The following is an 18,724-nucleotide window of genomic DNA, read 5'->3' on the forward strand; positions in this document are numbered from 1 at the left end:
TTTGGCACTACTTAGCAAGTCAGGGCTCTCAGCAGAAAAGCCCAGGCACTGGCAGATGAAGTCTTTTATGTCCCTGAGACTTCACAACAGGACGCAGCCTCCGTTTAAGCCCTTGGAGAACCTTGAAAAGCAGGATGTCGAAAGCAAAGTCCACTCCCAGGACAGAAGCAGTAGGCCAGCACAGCAGAGCAACAGGCAGAGTGGCAGTTCTTCCTACAGCATCCAGCTCTTTTTCCTGGTAGAATGTCCTCAGTCCCGAAGTGTTCTGAAGTTGTGGGGTTAGCAGGCCAATACTTATACTCATTTCTGTCTTTGAAGTAGGCACACTTCAAAGGAAAGTCTTTATAGTGCTAAAGACCCTGCCTCTCCTTGTCCTGGCCCCAGACACACTCTAGGGGGTTGGAGACTGCTTTGTGTGAGGACAGGCACAGCCCTATTCAGTGTAGGTGTCAGCTTCTCCTACCACTCTAGCCCAGGAAGACCTATCAGGATACGCAGAAGCCACCTCAGCTTACTTTGTGTGACTGTCTAGGGTGAATCCACAAACAGTCCAACTGTCAGTCTGACCCAAACATGTATTCAGGAGCCAGGCAGAGGCACAGAATAGTTTAGCAAGAAAATGCCCACCTTCTAAAAGTGGTATTTTCAAACTTACGATCTAAAAACCAACTTCACCAAATGATGTATTTTTAAATTGTAGGTTCAGAAACCCCAAACTCCAATATCTATCTGCTCCCAATGGGAAATTACACTTCAAATATATTTCAAGCTAATCCCCATGTTAATCTATGGGAGGGTTAGGACTTACAATAGTGAAACCCGAATTTAGCAATATTTCACTATGGTGACATGTAAAACACACCAGTGCATGTCCCACCTTTTAAATACACTGCACCCTGCCCATGGGGCTGCTTTGGGCCTACCTTAGGGGTGACATACATGTTGTAAAAGGAAAGGTTTGGGCCTGGCAAGTGGATGCACTTGCCAGGTTGAACTGGCAGTTTGAAACTGCCCACACAGACACTGCAGTGACCGGTCCGAGACATGTTTGTGGCACAATCAGTGCTGCAGGCCCCCTAGTAGCATTTGATGTATAGTCCCTGGGCACACATAGTGCCCTTTACCTACTAGGGACTTGATAGTTATTCAGATATGCCAATCATGGATAAACCAATCACCAATACAATTTAGACAGAGAACACTAGCACTTTAGCACTGGACAGCAGTGGTATAGTACTCAGAGTCCTAACACCAACAAAAACAGGTCAGAAAAAACAGAAGGAAGGAGGCAGAAGATTTGGTAATGAGCCTTCAAAAAGGGCCAGGTCCACCAAACAGCAATTGAATAGTCCAAATGAAATACACTTTAAGATGGCCATCAACTTGCAGTTCATGTGCTCAATAAGTGCTCTTAAGATGGCCACCATGAGTCATATAATTTTTAAATATGGTCTAAATCAGTTTTGTTTGCACACTCACGTGCTGACCCGTGAAGCACTGCCTGATGGTCGGTCAGCTGCTCAAGCGTTTCCTTTACCAAATCAAATTGCCATAAACATCAGCGATCCTAGTGCAGTCCACCTGTGATGCAATGCCCCCTTGTGTTGATTTCATCCCAGTGGCTTCACAGTGACTTAGTTCAGAAGCCGGTATCCTTCTTTTACATACCTGCTTGTCACCACTACATTATGTCACTTGAAACCTCCAAATGGCACCAAGTAAGTATATAGGCACAGGTTTATTAACCTATGCAACAGGAGCAGGCAACACTTTTGCTCTCTGCTCTCTACCACCTCCAACTGCCAAAGTCCCTGCATCATTCTATCTTAGTCTAAGAATAACATTTTTTTAGAGTACTGCAGCCTGATTTAGGAACATGTTTCAATTCACTAAAGTTTTATTACCTTGGTAAAGACTTTTTTGACCTTAAACTGTATTTTTAATGTTTGAGGAAACCTGCTGGATTGCCCTTCATTGTGACAATAGTTTGTTATGCATATTATGTAATAAGACGGAGCCCTATAACGGTAGTCTGAGGTATACAGATGTCATTCAGGGTTCAAATGTAGTTATTGTGCTTCTTCAAGTTTAAAAAAAGGTGAGCTGATAGGAGAATTGTAGAATCAGTTGTTTGTCAGATATTTACGTGTAACTAGCATTCACTTTTTTCTGCATACTTAAGCATGCCTTCACATGCCAGTTTACCTCATTTATTATGTCTGTTATTTGCTGCTTAAGTGCTTTCTGAAACACTACATAAATCAAGTTTGTGTTTTTAGGTCTGGTGTTAGTCAAGACCTTTAGATCTTAATAAGCTAATATATAAAATATACTAACATATACGGGCTTTCAGCCAGCCCTCTTAATCCAGTTTGTTGCTGTCCTCCAGATTTTTCTTCAGCCGTTTACAGCATGGGCAATGACTCATCCCACATTCGCCATTTTACTCACTTTACTGTGAGTGACTGACTGCATTGTGCTATTTCACAAGGAAAACATCTGTGCATCAAGTAATTTTTAGTGCCCGGGACTCCTAATACAGTGTGGGGTTTTGGAAATGAAAAATACATATTTGCTTTTAGACTGTTTTTTTAAATATTGGTGAACGCCTTGCAGCTCCCAAACAATAAAATTTTACAAAAGCCATGACAAACTGACCAAGCCAAAAGACTGCCAGTTAACACCAGACCAGCTGGCTTTGCTAGGTCTTGTCAGTTCTCCATAATCTCTCAAGTGCCACATGTAAACCAGCTGTTGGTGAATTTTCTTCTAACTGTTTTTTTCTTTATTCTCTTCAAAGGGACTATCTGATCTAGGGTGCCTCTAATGTTCTTATTGAAGATACCAAGCAGTCCAAGCCAGAGTAAGAAATAATTTCATATTTGTAAAGTTAGTGAAAATCTGTGTGGTAACTAGTTCAATATGTTAAACAGTTATTTCACAGGGGCTTCATTTTTCTAAAACTATGCTACTAAAGCGTGCGTGCTGAAAGGTGTTAATGTATCTTTTGTTTGTGCAACTGGCGAAGTGTTTGAATACACAGTAAGCTATTCTTTAGCGTTATAATGTAAAATTAATTTTTGCAGTTTACTGTAGTTACCAAACACTGCAAAGGAGATATGGAGTAAATTGCAAATGAAAGAGTAAAGTCTTCAATGCACAAAGAAACAGGGAAACCTTTATAGCTACCAAAATATTTGTGGAACAGTAGGCAGGCATGCATAGTATCCAGAAGATGGGGCAGTGTATACAGGGACAGATAATTGAAGAACCCATATTGTAGATTAAATGAGAAGTAATTTAGAGAGATTTGCAATAAGGTCATAGCGAAATATTGGGGTTCGAAAGATGAAGTGACAGCAAGTACAGTAAATAAAAGGAAAGAGGGAGGCAAGTGCTGTCAAAGCAAATATTGGTTGTAGATGTACGCCATTACAAGAGCTGTTGACCTAGAAAGCTGAAGTGGAAGTCATTGACCAAATTAGCAGTTAAAAGATTCAGTTTGGAAATGCCTATCGAAGAGAAATTTTGTTTTGTACAAGGAATATTAAGTAAGGGTGCGGTGAGCTGGTCATATTAAGCTCCAAATTCTGCTATCACGCCCAAAGAAACATTTAACAGTAGAGTGGTCCTTTTTAAGATAATTGATTTGAAAATACATGATTATTGTGAAATGTTTTCTTTTACAGCAAGAAAGCAGTACATCATAATCTTTGACTTTGTTTCAACCCAGTGATCCACGAGAGCTTTGTCTCTCACTCTTTCAAGGTTTTTCCTTCTCCTTTTCTCTGTCTATATTTTGCCCTCCCTCCTTCTCTAGATCACCCTCTTTCTCTGTACACCAACTTATTTCTTTATGGACATCAGCTTTTCTTGCTATCTGTGTGGTATCTTGCTCTTACTTCCTGTCTACCACTCTCCCGCACCCCCGTCATGCCTAGCTTTCTTTGCCGCTTTCCTTCATGCCCCCTTTCTCTCGCGCTTTCTCTCTCTATGGCCCTTGCTCTTTCTCAGTGTCTTTCTTTCACTGACCCTCCTCTTTCGATTGCCAGCTCTCTCTGTCACTCCCTTTCTCTGATCCCTCACATCTCTTGCACTCATGCTTTGGTCCCTTTCCCTTTTTGTGTGGCTTGCCTGACAGTTTTAATACCGTACCTCAGTAGGTGGCAGAAACATTGCTGGAAATTGTCTATATCAACCGAGAACAAAATAATCAGTGGCCACTTTTCACCCATCCCTGAGTGTCCTACGGGGCAGCTATGCTGACATAGCTACCATCCAATCGCATCTTTTCTATATTTTCATTTTCTAATCTCCCTGATATAATTGCAAACTTCTTTGCATCTGCTGAAACAACTGATTCAAATAGATTACCCTTTTTCTGCCTTGTTAATGAAATCCCAGGTCATTGAACTGAAATATACTCATATAAATTATTTGAAGTTTTGGAGATCCTGAACATTGTTTTTTTAAGGGAGAACCCATATATCAGGCAGTTAATAAAGCACATTTCTAAAAGCTGGGCATTTAAAGAAATATCTTGCACAGGAATTTTAGACAAATTACTGAGATATCGATAACGAGCAATACTTTTTAAGGTCTTTTCACTGTGAGCATCTGTAGGAAAGTCAAGTATTCTGTGGTGTGGGGGTTAGTCCTCACCATGTAATAGTCTCACAATACCCCAACAATGATTCTTGGATTCACACTAATAAATACGTAGCTCAGTCCTGGTAGAGTGGCAAAGAGCAGACAGACTTTACTAAACGAACAAGTGTTACGCATTTCAGAGCACCACCATGAATGATAAGTAGTTGACACAACTCAAAAGAAATCTGACACCAATTCATAAAAATAGAGCTTATTTTTTTTACTTTAATTTAGACACCAAAACAAACTGAACTGAATTGGATTGGTACAACCGGAGTTGTAGATTTTATGTCAAGACAGGAGGCTAGCACTATGCATAATTCTTTTATTCATCACTTCTTTGCAGCTCCTTTAAAGACTTATAGAACCAAATGAAGTCAAAATAACAAAGAACCCTAACAGCCCATATAACTGCATAACAACGGTCCTCTTTTTTTTGTTTGCTACTTCTGTGCAGATAAGAATTCTTTTTTATCTATGAATATTTTGATATTTGACTTGTGTTGTAATTGAGTGGTAATTGGTAGTTTTTTTTTTTAAAGATTATACCCAATTTTTTGGTAAATGTAGTGTTTTATTATTCATTAATATCTTACTAATTATAGTGGGGTATTTAGAAATGTAGCAGGCTTTATACGTATGTATTATTTAAATGGAAACTGCTTAGGATGAAAATATAAAAAATAAAACAGTAGTTTGGAGTTTTTTTACCTTCGTAGATGTGAAGGTAAACGGTAACCGTTCGTTTTTCATTAGCGCGAGCTGCTCGCAAGCGTCCGCGCGTTCGGATGTTAAAACGCTACGTGCACATTTCACTTGTATAACTGCAGCTAGCGGCAGGCCGGAGCGTGCCATACGCTGAATTGCACGTGTACTGGCGCGTACATTTAATAGACTCTTTTGAGTCTATTTTTTAAGGAAATTGGGCACATTTGGTAAACGGGTGACGCTAGGCCGTCACATTAGGATGGTTGCTCAGCAATGGCCTGCAAACATAAGAGAAAGGCCATGTGAGGCAACAAAAACATTTTGGTTATGAAGGAGAAGTGCTCGTTTCTGGAAAATAGGAAGGGAATTATATATACACAAAACAAATCCCTTTCAGGGTTAGAGTGACGGATAAATTATGCAAAAAAATAAGAGAGAACTCTAGGTAGTTCCCAAGTTTAGGTGGAGAGCAGCTCAGGAGCACCCTGCAACACCGGCGACACTCTAGATTTGCTCACCTCAAATATCTGTTCATCTAGAAAAGGTTTTAAGCATAGGATCAGCACAGTGCTATCCATGCCGAGCTAGATCGGGACAAAGTCTTTTGCCATTTGTACAGCAAAGTCTTTAAGCATAGATTTGGCACAGTTTTAACTTTGCCGAGCTGTAAAATGACAAAAGCCATTTACCACTCCAGGCACATGAAGAGGAACATGAAGGGGAATGTCTGGAATTTAAAAAGAAGTTGGTTTCGGGTGTCCTAAGTGGCACAATGAAAAGGCAGGACAACCCTGCAAAGGAAATGGCTGGTAAATCTGGCTGGGATGATAAGGAATATTCAGATGAGTTGGATGAGTACATTCTGGATATGAGTAATGATAATGGAATGGATGAGTTATGTTGCAGAATACATGAAGCAGAAAATAAGAAAGCTTTTGGAGAGGAATTAGAGAAATGTTATGAGAGCTGAATGCTCACGCCCAGTTATTGGGGAGAAAGTTTCTATGACTCCAAACCTGGATCCGGATTTGATTACATACTTATTTAAATTCGGCTGAGATCCAAGGAAGGGTTTGGAAAGATCATTAAAGCAATGTGAAGATAGATTACTAAATGTGTTGGGGCCATTAGCCAGGATTTTTTATATGGTAGATGAGTCTTCTGTGAGAGGAACAGATCTAGATATACATTTTTTGAGGGTATGGAGCCAAAGAGCTATTTGTTTTTTGGGAAATGCTAATGCAGGGCTCATCGTTGTGGGAAGAAGGGCGATATTGTTAGAAATAAGCCCAAAATTTGAAGAATTGGCAAGGAAAGAATCATCTGAGGAGACAGAAGGACTGCTTTTCGGAAAAGGAATGATAAAGGCTTTGAGCAAGTATGTACATACTTTTACAGCCTTAGATAAGGCTCATTCGTCAGTGAGGAAAGTGTTTGGAGACAGGAATTTATATGGCATGGCCGGAAGAAGGGGCCAATCTTTCGGCCGTACATTCTACAAGGGCCCAAGCAGTTTTGGGCGAGGAACTTATTGGGGTAGTTTTTCATCAAATTCATTCTACCCGCAAAAAGGAAGAGGAGGTAGAGGCAGGGCAGATCATGAACGCAGTCAAATTACCAACTCAGGATCTCATTCAGGACAGGGTGAGTATGAGGATTGGAATTGGTTCTTCCCTGGGAAGAGTTGCAGGAAGATTAAAAATGTTTTTTAGACAATTCGACGAAAATAACAAAAGATGGTTGGGTTCCAGAGACAGTGAAAGGTTTTACAATAGAGTTTCAGGAGACTCCACATCAGGACTTAGAACCAAGGGAAATATGTTTCCAAAGGTAAGAGAGGTTGTTAGGTAAGAGAGGTTGTGAGAAAGGAAATTTATGGTATGTTGGAAAAAGGTGCAATTGTAAAAATTGGAGAAACAGAAAAAGTGTTTGGGAGTACTTTGTTGTGGGGAAAAAGGACAAAAGTTGGAGACCGGTGATAAACTTGAGAAGTTTAAACAGGTATGTGGTGTACAGACATTTCAACATGGAAGGCATACATCTTCTGAGGAATATTCTTCAGGAACAGGACTGGTTAGCGAAAATAGATCTGAAGGATGCGTATTGTATGATTCCCATGGAAAGACAGAGTCAGAAGTTTTTACAGTTCAGGTGGGGAGGACAGCTATTCCAATTCACTTGTCTTCCTTTTGGTCTTTTTTCGGCACCTTGGTGTTTTACAAAGGTGATGAGATCGGTAGTAGGTTTTTTGAAAGGGGAGTGAGATTGATTATCTATTTGGACGACATTTTGATTGAGTCAGGAGAATTCATTACTATTGGAACATTTGAAGATGAGTTTGGGTGTTCTAGACAATCTGGATTTTATAATAAACCAGAAGTCAGTTCTTACACCGGCTCGAAGGATGGAATTTTTGGGTTTGTGGTAGATACAGAGAAAGCTCAATTACAATTTCCAGAGAGAAAGATTTCTCTAATAAAAAGGGAGATAAAGAATGTTTTGAAGCGGAAAACCATTACTTTGAGGGAATTGGCAAGGACAATTGGTTTACTTTAATCTTCAATTCAGGCAGTTTTCCCAGGGCCATTGACTTACAGAGAACTCCAAAGAGTCAAGCATCTTGCATTAGCACAAGGTTTATGGTATGGGGATGTGATAAATGTTTCTGAGGATGCAGTGAGGGAATTAAAATGGTGGATGGAAGATCTGCATACATGGAATGGGAGAGCAATATTTGGTTTGATGCCAGATTTTGTTCTAGAAACAGATGGAAGTACATTAGGTTGGGTTGCGGTAATGGGAAGGCACTTGAAGGGAGGAAAATGGAACGTCAAAGAAAGGGAGGATCACATAAATTGTTTGGTACCGAAAGCGGGAGAGAGTGCAATTCGCAGTTTCAGGGATCAATTGAGAGTATGTTCAATTCTTCTGAAAATGGACAACATTTCAGCGGTAACCTACATAAACAAGTTAGGTGGCAGCAGGTCAAAAAGACTCTCGGAAATGGCAAAGGATTTTGGGGAGTTTTGCATGAAGCAAAAGATACAGGTGACAGCACAGTATTTACCAGGGGAAGTGAATACAAGAGCAGACTGGGGTTCCCGCTATATATGGGAATACAGGGAATGGAAGATCATGCCTCAAGTCTTTCAAGAGATAGACAGGATCTGGGGGCCACTAGAAATAGATCTCTTTGCTTCTCGGTTAACAAATCAATTGGAGAGTTCTGTGAGTTGGCGTCCAGATCCGGGGGCAAAAGCAGTGGATGCATTCAGTCTGGATTGGAGCAAGTTTCTAGGTTATGCTTTTCGTCCTTTCTGTATGATTCAAAGACTAGTCATGCAGGTGAGGAGACAGAAATGTCATTTGGTGTTAGTGAGTCCATTTTGGCCAACTCAGGTGTGGTTTCCTTTGGTAATGGAGCTGGCAGTAGAGCACCCAATTTTAATAGAAGCATGCAAAGGTCTTTTGAAGGATGTAACCGATCAAGAACATCTTTTGGTAGAATCGGGGATGCTCAACCTTTTAGTTGGGAAGATTTCAGGAGAGATGAGCGTTTCAGAGAACTGTCTGGAGAGGCTTCAGAGTTATTATATTAGTCATGGGCTCCTGGAACAATGAGAAGGTATAGGAGTTCATGGAAGGTATGGGTTTGTTGGTGCACTGAGAGGAATTTGGATCCCGTGGAGGCTGATGAAGTTATGATAGCTAATGTCTTAGCAGAATTGGTCAAGAAGGGCTTAGGTAATAGAACAATAAATTATTATAGATCTGCAATTGCAGCAGGACATTCTTTGGTTGATGGTTCTTCCACAGGGAGAAGAACATTGATATGTAGAATTATGAAAGGAATGAGATTGCAAAGACCACCAAAAAATAGATATACTACTTTATGGGATGTTAGGCTGATACTTGATTTGTTTAGAAAATGGCCATCTAATAAATATTTGACAAACAAACAGTTGACACGAAAAGTTGCAACTTTATTGTGTTCTTTTAAAAGAGCTTCAGATGTAAAAGCCCTAGAGATATCGCGTAGATTTTATCAATGAAAGGAGTTTTATATGTGGTAAGAAATAGAACAAAAACAATGACAGAGTATATATTTTATTCAAGGTTTGATGAACATCCAGATTTGTGTGCAGTAAGGTGTATAAAAGAGTATGAGAATAGGATGTGTGAGTTTAGATGGGAAGGAACAAATCAACTTTTGATTTCGTATGTGAGACCATACAGGGCGGTATCTGCAGCTATGATTGCTAGATGGGTGAAGAATGTAATGGATGAGGCTGGTATAAATTTGAAACTGTTGACAGCACATTCTGTAAGGGGAGCTATGGCTTCATAAACTTTCTTGAGAGGTGGAAAGTTGGAGGAAATTATGAAAGCAGCTCATTGGTCTAGTGAGGATATGTTTAGGAAAGTCTTGTTCAAACCAATTGAACACGTAGCAGTTTAAGCTTTAAACATGCATAATGCAAGCCTCCTGTCTTGACATAAAATGGTGACTCTCAGAGGTTTTACTGTTTAGACAATCAGGATTTTATTAAAGACAAGGAGGCTAGCATTATCCCTCCCATTCCACCCATGGGAGATTGTAAGGATTCGCGTGAATTGAAATATTGGAGAATAATACAATAATATGAGAAGTGTTAACTTTTTGGTTTCAGGTTAGAACTTTTATGTTGAGTTTGTTTTAAGATTGTTTTTAATATTTTTCTAGATATATGAGAAGTTAGAAGGCTTATCCTTCAAGCGAGGGGAATTTGAAGGAGATGAAGAAGGAGGTTGAAGATATCAAAGAAACAAAAGAGGAAGAGGACTGTTGTTATGGAGTTATATGGGCTGTTATGATTCTTTGTTAATGTGACTTCATTTGGGGCCAGATGTAGCAAAGGGTTTGCGCCTCGCAAACGGCGGAAATCGCCGTTTGCGAGGCGCAAAAGCCTCCTTGCTATTCAGAAATGCATATTGCGAGTCGGGACCGACTCGCAATATGCATTTCAGAATTGCAAATAGGAAGGGGTGTTCCCTTCCTATTTGCGATTCGGAGTGGAATGCAATTCCATGCGGTCGCAAATGGAGTCGCAGTTACCATCCACTTGAAGTGTATGGTAACCCACTCGCAAATTGCAAGGGACCACTCCCTGCCCTGAAAAAATACCGAAACTAAAGGTTTCGTTTTTTTTTTTAAGTGCAGCTCGTTCCTTTAAGGAAAACGGGCTACCCTTAAAAAAAAAAAAAAACTGCTTTATTTAAAGCAGTCACGAACATGGAGGTCTGCTCACGACAGCAGGCCTCCATGTTTGCGAGTGCCTAGACTCGCTATGGGGCCGCAATTAGCGACCCACCTCATGAATATTAATGAGGTGGGTCATTGCGACCCCATAGCGAGTCGCAGTCGGTGTCTGAGACACCGTACTGCATACCAATTTGCGAGTTGCAAATTGCGAGTCGCAGGGACTCGCAATTTGCAAGTCGCAAATTGGCGTTTTGCTACATCTGGCCCTTGGTTCTATAAGTCTGTCTTTAAAGGAGCTTTGCAGAAGTGGTGAATAAAAGGATTGTGCATAATGCTAGCCTCCTTGTCTTTAAGAAAATCCTGATTCTTTATACAGTAAAACCTCTGAGAATCACCATTTTGGAAGTGAAATTAAAGTTCAGCAAAAATGCACATTGTAAATTTAACCTTGTGGTCAATGGGAAAAAACACTCTCAACAATCGGTCACTTTCAGGTCGAGTTAAATGGAACCCCTACAGGGTTTTGATGGTACGGGCCCTAGGACCAAGTCACGACAGTCAGTTCAGTTTTACTTGTGAGGGTCAATTACTGGACTGGTAACCAGCAAGCCTTGTCAGAGGTAAGCACAACAAAAAGCTTTGGGTGCTTTACGGGGTCCTGAGGAGCGAGGTAGCAGCCTGAAACTTTGGGGCAGGTGAGACTACAACTCCTAGAGAACATTTGATGAGCTGGATTTGGATGATCCCATGGAGGGCCCGAAGGCCGGTGAATCTTTGGATTCTGTGAGCCTTTTTACCTGTAGTTTGCAGGGGACTAGTGCCACTAGTCCAAGGGAAACTGAGGGTGCTTCTGCTCAGGAGTGCCGAGTTTGAGGCAAGGTTGAGAGTTGTTCATGCAGTTCATAGTCTGTTGCCAAAGAGACAGAGTATCCCTCTTTTGCTTTGATGCAGTGAGCAAAGTCTTGTTTTCGGCAGCACATGTCTCTTCTGAGTCCTTTTCCGAAGTTGGTTGAACAGATCTGGGTTTTTGGTGTCAGGGGTGTCCCTTAAATCCTAGATTTAGGAGAGTTGAGGGTGTGGAAGCTAGTGGCCAATAGGCAGCTAGCTTCTGCAGCTAATCTGCCCCCAAGATGACCACATCCAGTGGAGTGGGTTACCTTTTGCTACCCAGGACCCTCTATTCTGCCACTCCTAAAATGCAGATGTGCCTGGGGCAGGGGGAGAGCTGTTTCCTTCGCAGGGGACATCCCAGAAGGCTATCAGAGGTGGTGAAGCCTTCGAAGGTTACCACCCAGAAGTTCCAATTTACTAGCCTGGCTGAGGGCGGGAGGTGTGACCTCCTTCCTGCCTCAGCCTTTGTCTCTGACTCCTCGGGGTGTTCAGCACTATGTGGCAGTAGGTCAGTATCCTGTCTTGGCGGCAGCAGGCACAAGAAAGCACAGTCTGACCATCCAGAGCTCAAAGAAGTTTGGACAACCGGTTGGGTAGCCTCTATGGTGACACCTGGGTATATACCAGCCATCCCGCGACACCAGATTGAGGTCAGGGGAGAGAAGGCACTTTCTTTGACACCAAACTCGACTCAGCTAGGCAGTTACATAATGGCGCTAACAACCCGGGTCTGCCCAGGTGCAAGTCCCATGTTATCCTATGGACTGGCTATAACTTATCAGGTACTTTAATGGGAAAGACACTATAGAGACGTATTAGCTCATGCTTACATGCCTACACTTCACATATACTGCACCCTGCCTCCTGGGACGAAGAGGCCTTCTTTAGGGATGTCTGACATATATTAAAGGCAGTGCATGGGACTGTGCCACACATGGTGAGGACACAGTCAAGGTCGAGCAGTTTGCTCTGCTCCGGCAGTCTGCAATGGCAGGCCTGTTATCAGTAGTTTGCTTGGGTTACTCAAGGTGGCACAAACTCGTGCTGCAGCCCTGGGGACCCCTTTACCACCTATGCCCTGAGTACCACACGTAGCATATACTAAGGACTTATAAAGAGGTAAAGTCCTATCCAATTTGAGAATTATCAAGTCGACAAATCCGTTATGGGAGAGTGCACGAGCAATTGGGTTTACTCAGCAGGCTCCAGTGCACTAACAAAGTAAAAACTATCAGCATCTAGTAGTTCAAATAGGGGCAAGAAGTGGGGCGAATCTGCAAAGAGACCAGTTTTTTTTACAGCATCTCATCATAGCTGACTCTTAATGCATTCACTAATGGCATACAGAAAAGGTCATCAAACACACAAAAGATGGTGGGAGGATGTTTGTGAAATGTCTAATCACTGGTAATCACTCAGGGTAGCACTTCAACCCATCATTTTTTTGTTCACCATGCAATCTTAGTTTGGACCCAGCCATATGCAAATCAGTCTTGACCCTTCCTTATTGACCCTCCTCCATTATTAACACTCCAGCCCAAACTGCCATGTCAGGTTTTCACTGAACCAGAATACCAGCAACCCAAGACTGGTTTCATCTTGATTGGAGACTTTGAACTTGATTACAGTGGCACAGTGATCAAGGGAGCCACATCTGAGCATACACTTGACCACTTAGGATGCTGTCTGGATCTGCTTGGCCCTAACTAGCACCCTCATGTACCTGCCATTCTCTTGGCTCTCCAGTTTTGTGTCATTCCTAGCTACTTTCTCTGTAATCTGAATCACTGAATGTTCTTGATCGCCCACACCCAACCTTTTGCTGAAGCTGCGCAATCAACCTAATTTATCCTACCTTGTATTCATCTCCAACTCTGATGGTAGGTTTTACACCGCAAAACGCTGTATTTATGTGCAGGAAAATCCACCTCCAGTCTTGCTCTTATCTATATGCTAAATGTTTCTCTGTCCTGCAGAAATGGGGCCCTACATATACATTACTTTTTTAACCCGTTTCATTATAGTCTCTGATATTCCATGTCAGTTTGTTTCCAGGGATTTTCCATATTCTGTTTTATTGTCAGTGAGCTGGCTCAGTAGGATCAGTGCTCACTGCTAACACATGCTTGGACTTGCAGGTCATGAGTTTGAATGGCAACAAGACATGTTCAATCTTTCATTAAGTACTATTTATTTTAGTTATAACTATGTGTATTATTAACAGTGTAGCAAAAGCTGGTGAATCAAGAGTTGTATGTTGTATAAAAGCAAGTTAATTCTTTCCATCTCTCCCAAGTTCCATAAATCTTATTTCCTTCTGCTTGTATGCCACGATGTAATACTTCATACTCTACAACCCTTGCAAAATAGGGCTACTGTTTCTAATGTGGACGCTTGTCTCCCTTTCACTATACTATTCTGTTTTTCGTAGATTTGCTGTCGACAGCATTGTAAACAGTACTGCTTAGAGTGGGCTTTGCACCTGCCCCTTGCTCATGATTATGCCTTTCCTGTCTATTTCAAGGACTTTCCTTCTCTTGATTCATCAGCCTTCAACCCTATTCTTCGATTTGTCTTGCCCCTGGAGCATTTTGCTTTCTTCTTGAATTTTGATTACTTCATTTTAATCCTTCCACTGCTGACGACAAGGAGCTACATTTTTTTAACAACAAATGTGTGACTGAGCACTCCATGGGAGTGCATGTCCTACTCCTTACTCTGAAGCCCAGCTGCACCTAGCACACCTTTCTTTGACTCTCCCTATTCCTTACACCCTTTATTCCCTTTCCTCCCTCTTCCCACTGCCTTGATATTTCATTATATCTAATTGATGTGTGAAATCAAATGACATTGTCAAAGATGAAAGAGGGCGTGACGTTTTAGAATTTTATTTTCGGTACTTTAAAGATGTCTGTCACAATGAGTGTAGTCTTAGAACTGGGAATTTGGTAAATTATTTTTTGGGTTAATGAAAAATAGAAATAACCATTGACAAAGCCAAATCGTTTGACCTTGGCAAGTGGTTGCAATATGTTATCTTTTGTTTTTTACCTTTTCAGGCATATGCCACAAAAATAAAAAGAACATTTACGGGATGATCACATGCCTAACATAAGACGTTAAAATTAAAATAAATAACCATTGCATGTCATTTTAATAGAAGACTATGGTTGCTTCTTAGAAGGCAGGTTTGCTTAGAACAGGCTTAGAAACCCTTTTTAGTTTTAATGTGCATAACAAGTTAAATATATTATTGGTGCAAAGATTACGTATTTTTAGGTTTGAATTTCTGTAATCTGAGGAACTAGTTCAAACACACATGGACGACTTATAAAAACGTACAAAGCATAAGGAATGGAGAGAAAAAAAACGTTTGCAACAAAAGGTTTTGGCCTATTAGCCGTAGCACTGTTGTGCACTTTTTTTTGTTTGTTTTTAGATGCAAGTGCTCAGGCAAAATTCAGTTAGTGCAAGACTGCCAGTGGCTTAATTGGGCTGCACCATTTCCCCCACACTGTATACTGAGGTAGGTTGAAGAAAAATGTGAATGCAATTGAACAGGCCAGTGGATGAAGTGGACCGACCCATAGCCTCTCTTAATATGCATGTATTTTTTAGATTAACATTTTTTATTACGTGAGGCGGCGAGACATCACAGTTTGTCTCTAGGTCAGATCTAAAAAAAAATGATAAGATGTAATTGAATACATTTTCGATTGACTCCCAGATTTCTTTCATATTTTTCCCTTGATACAAGCAATGTGTAATCTTAGTCAGATATTTAGATTTAGCACTAGGGTATAGTCATTTATAATACTTCAGTCGATACACAGAGAAATTAATTCATCTCTGTCTGTGCAACACTCCTGATACTGATGTTGTACAGAACACTGAAAGAGAAGTTGTTACTCCTTCTAAAATTTGCAGACTCGTAGAAAGAGAACTGGTTACTGCCAGAACTCCTTTCAGAGGGCCCACGTAGGGGTTACTCTGCCCAACTGTGGAGGCCTTTTACTCCTTATGTCTTGGGGCGCCACCTACTAAGGACCCTGAGCAATTGGGCCAAGTACCCCTTCTGCATGTGACTCTTAGTGGTAGCTATGGCTAAGCAGCCCATGGTTCCCTGAGGGGTAGGTTTAAATACAGGTCAGTGAAGACAACTCATAGCTCAAAGAGCACACAGCAGTATCAATGAATCAATGCCCAATCAATGCCCAATCAAATATTTATTTTTATAGTAAAAAGAAGTATTTTATTTCTAACTCTACAAATTCAAAACAATATGATAACATATATACATAGTAACACAATTCCCATTGAGGTCAGGACTCCAGTATTTCTCTAGCAAATCTCTCTCACCTGCTCTTCGTAATGTGTAGGGGTTATTCCTCATTCACTGGTGGTCGCATTTAGGGAATGCTTAAGAATATTTTAGTGTGTGGCAGCAGTAGCATACTCCGAAACAAATTAGGTTTGAATGTTTTATTGAGCATAAAAGTCAACTAGGCACCATTACATAGGTGTAACCAAAAATATAAATATTACCCGTAATCAGACAAAAAACATAGGGCATTAAAGTTCTGGTCAGAACCTTTTCACTAAGTATCTTAGACTACACCTTAAAAAACAGGGAGAAGAGAAGAATAAACTAATTCAATTTATATTATTTTGTCTGTCATCAAACATACTGAATTCTCCTATGCGGGGAAACCTGGTCAAAACTTCCAGTTGCTTTTTTCACAGAGCTCATGTTGGCAAAAAGAATGCTTTACACAACTTGTAGGAGTAGCACACTTGGATCCCTTTACATCTGTTCATAAGCGCCAGGTAATCACATCCTTCATATCTCACTGCTGCAGCTGTGGAATACGCAGGATCTTCAATTGAGAGGCCTTGGCTTCTCTATCTCTCACAAATGCTGCACAAGTGCTGCGATAGAACTCTCCTTATTTCTTATGCTGTGTAATTGCTCCTGCTTGGCCATGCAGCATCCTCCTAGCCTCTGAGTCGCTCTTCAAGTCCACCCACTTTTCAACGTAGTTTGACCAGCTTCAACTCTGAACTCCTCAATACCTTTTTCAGTCAGAGAACTTTCTGCCAGTGCTACCAGTAGTACTCTTATGTCAATCAATCAATCATCATTTGTAAAGCGCAACACTATCACCGCTAGGGGTATCTGGGTGCTGAGGTTGCTGCGTTTGCATTGGAAAGCCGAGTCTTGAGGTGTTTTCTGAAGTCTGCCAGGGAGGGTGCTATTCGGATGTGGAGGTGGGGTTATTCCAGGCTTTGGCGGCGACGTAGAAGAATGCTAGGCCACTGCGGGTGCAATGCAAGGGAGAGTGAAGAGGAACACAGGTGTCTCACGGGTTCAGCCTATGGTTGATGTAGGACAGTCCAATTGTGGAGGGCTTTGTAGGCATCTGTGAGTGTCTTGAACTGGCATCTTTCCTGGACAGGGAGACAGTGGAGTTTCCTGAGGTGATGAGTGCTGTGGGTACACTTTGGGAGGTCCAGGACGAGTCTGGCTGCCTCTTTCTGTATTGTCTGAAGAATTCTAAGGAGCTGGGAGGGGGATACCCGTATAGAGTGTGTTGCTGTAGTCGAGGCGGCTGGTGAGGAGGGCCTGTGCAACAGCCTTTTTGGTGTTACTGGGATCCATCTGAAGATCTTGCGGAGCATGCGGAGGTGACTGAATTGACTTGTTTCATGGCCAGTTGGCTGTCCAAGATTATGCAGAGGTTGCCAGCGTGGTCAGTCAGTGTGGGAGTGGGTCCAAGTTCTTCTGGCCACCAGCTGTGGTCCCAAGCGGAGGTGTTCTGTCCAAAGATCAGAACCTCGGTTTTGTCGGAGTTCAGTTTAAGGCAGCTGTCTCTCATCCAATTGGCTATGTCGGTCATGATGTTGCGGAAGTTGGCTTTGGTGTTGGAGGGGTCTTTTGTGAGCGAGAGGATGAGCTGTGTCATCGGCATAGGAGATGATGTCCTACAAGAAGTCATAAAGCTGTGTCTCACAACTAGTTAAGCAGGTAGTACAGGACTCCTCCACTTCACTGTCAGCCCTTCTTGTCCTGGGCATGAGTGTCTCCCCTTTATTCTGGCTGCTTTTAGTGTTGACTTATTTTGGTGTTATCTTGAGCTGGTGGGGGCTGCACTTCCACAAGGTTCCTAAACGCTCAGTGGTTTTTGATCTCTGACTCCTCAAGTCTGTAGTTAAATGTCATCAAAGGGCAGGACAGCTGTAAAGGGCATTCACAGCATTTACCTGTCTCTGCCTGATGCTCTGTTTACTCCCAGGCACAATCTCCTGCAACACCAACACCGTGACGTGGAGATGCTCCAACCCCAGTGTTAGTGTCCTGAGTGGGTGGAGCCTCTGATCTGGGCAGTAGTCATCATCCTCTTCCCCCTTGTATACAGCGTCAATTCTTGGGTGGTGCCATCTGGGTTGAAGCCATGTTCATGAGGCAAAATCACCATCTTTATTGAGCTGCCAGAAGTGGTGGAAGGCTGACCGTTTTGAAGAAATTAGGCTCGGTAGTGGTTGAGTGAGCATTGGCACTGGACCATTCTGCACCCCTGGCTCCGTGACGTGTCAAGCACTTACGTCCGTGCCAGCAATCCTGCAGAGAGTGCGTGCTGTGCCACAGATCCTCGAACAGCCTGCCTGACCCCAACCCCAGAAACAGTATATTTTATTTGCAGATAATGGATGCCTTTGCTTGCTACTTTGGTGGAAGAAAGAGAGATTGATATCACATGTTTTTATCATGCCCGAAATTAGAGCAGCTTCCAAGAAGAATCTTTAATTATCTCTTACAACTCTGGGGATTATGAACAAACCATCAGTGGGGACTGCAGTGCTATGTTAAGCTATTTTTCCTCAAGTAAAGAGTACCCGATCTACATCACTACTTTAACATTTTAATCAGTCATTACACAAAATAAGAATTCGAAGGAAGCACCAGCATTCCGACATTTGTTGAATAAAATCCTATCATATGCCACTCATGGAAGAGTGTGATGCCCAGAGAAGCTGTTTGCTTGATGCACAAAATTGCTTGGCACTTTTTTCTTTAGGATGGGCACCAGTGCTTTCCTGCTGGTGACTGCTAGGACTGCGAATAGCTAATATCTTCAGTTTTTCCATCTGCGTGACTCAATTAGCATGGTTACAAATGTTTACATAAGTACTGCTTCATCCTACAAATAAATACATAGAGGGATGGTGTTTTTA

At 41.8% G+C, this 18,724-nt stretch overlaps 1 protein-coding gene across 2 annotated transcripts in view; it reads left to right on the plus strand.

Annotated features, from left to right (window-relative positions):
* Window positions 1–18,724, plus strand: part of EBAG9 (estrogen receptor binding site associated antigen 9) — a 166,001-nt gene that overhangs the window by 13,373 nt on the left and 133,904 nt on the right. Inside the window, exon 2 of one of the 2 annotated variants that reach the window (XM_069220632.1) lies at window positions 2,801–2,863. The exons of the other annotated variant lie outside the window; for it this stretch is intronic. The gene's annotated coding sequence lies outside the window, so the exon portion shown is untranslated. The remainder of the gene's footprint in view (window positions 1–2,800; window positions 2,864–18,724) is intronic. 2 annotated transcript variants of the gene reach the window in all.

The sequence above is a fragment of the Pleurodeles waltl genome, chromosome 2_2 (assembly GCF_031143425.1).
Source record: "Pleurodeles waltl isolate 20211129_DDA chromosome 2_2, aPleWal1.hap1.20221129, whole genome shotgun sequence".
In the NCBI taxonomy this organism is placed as follows: domain Eukaryota; kingdom Metazoa; phylum Chordata; class Amphibia; order Caudata; family Salamandridae; genus Pleurodeles; species Pleurodeles waltl.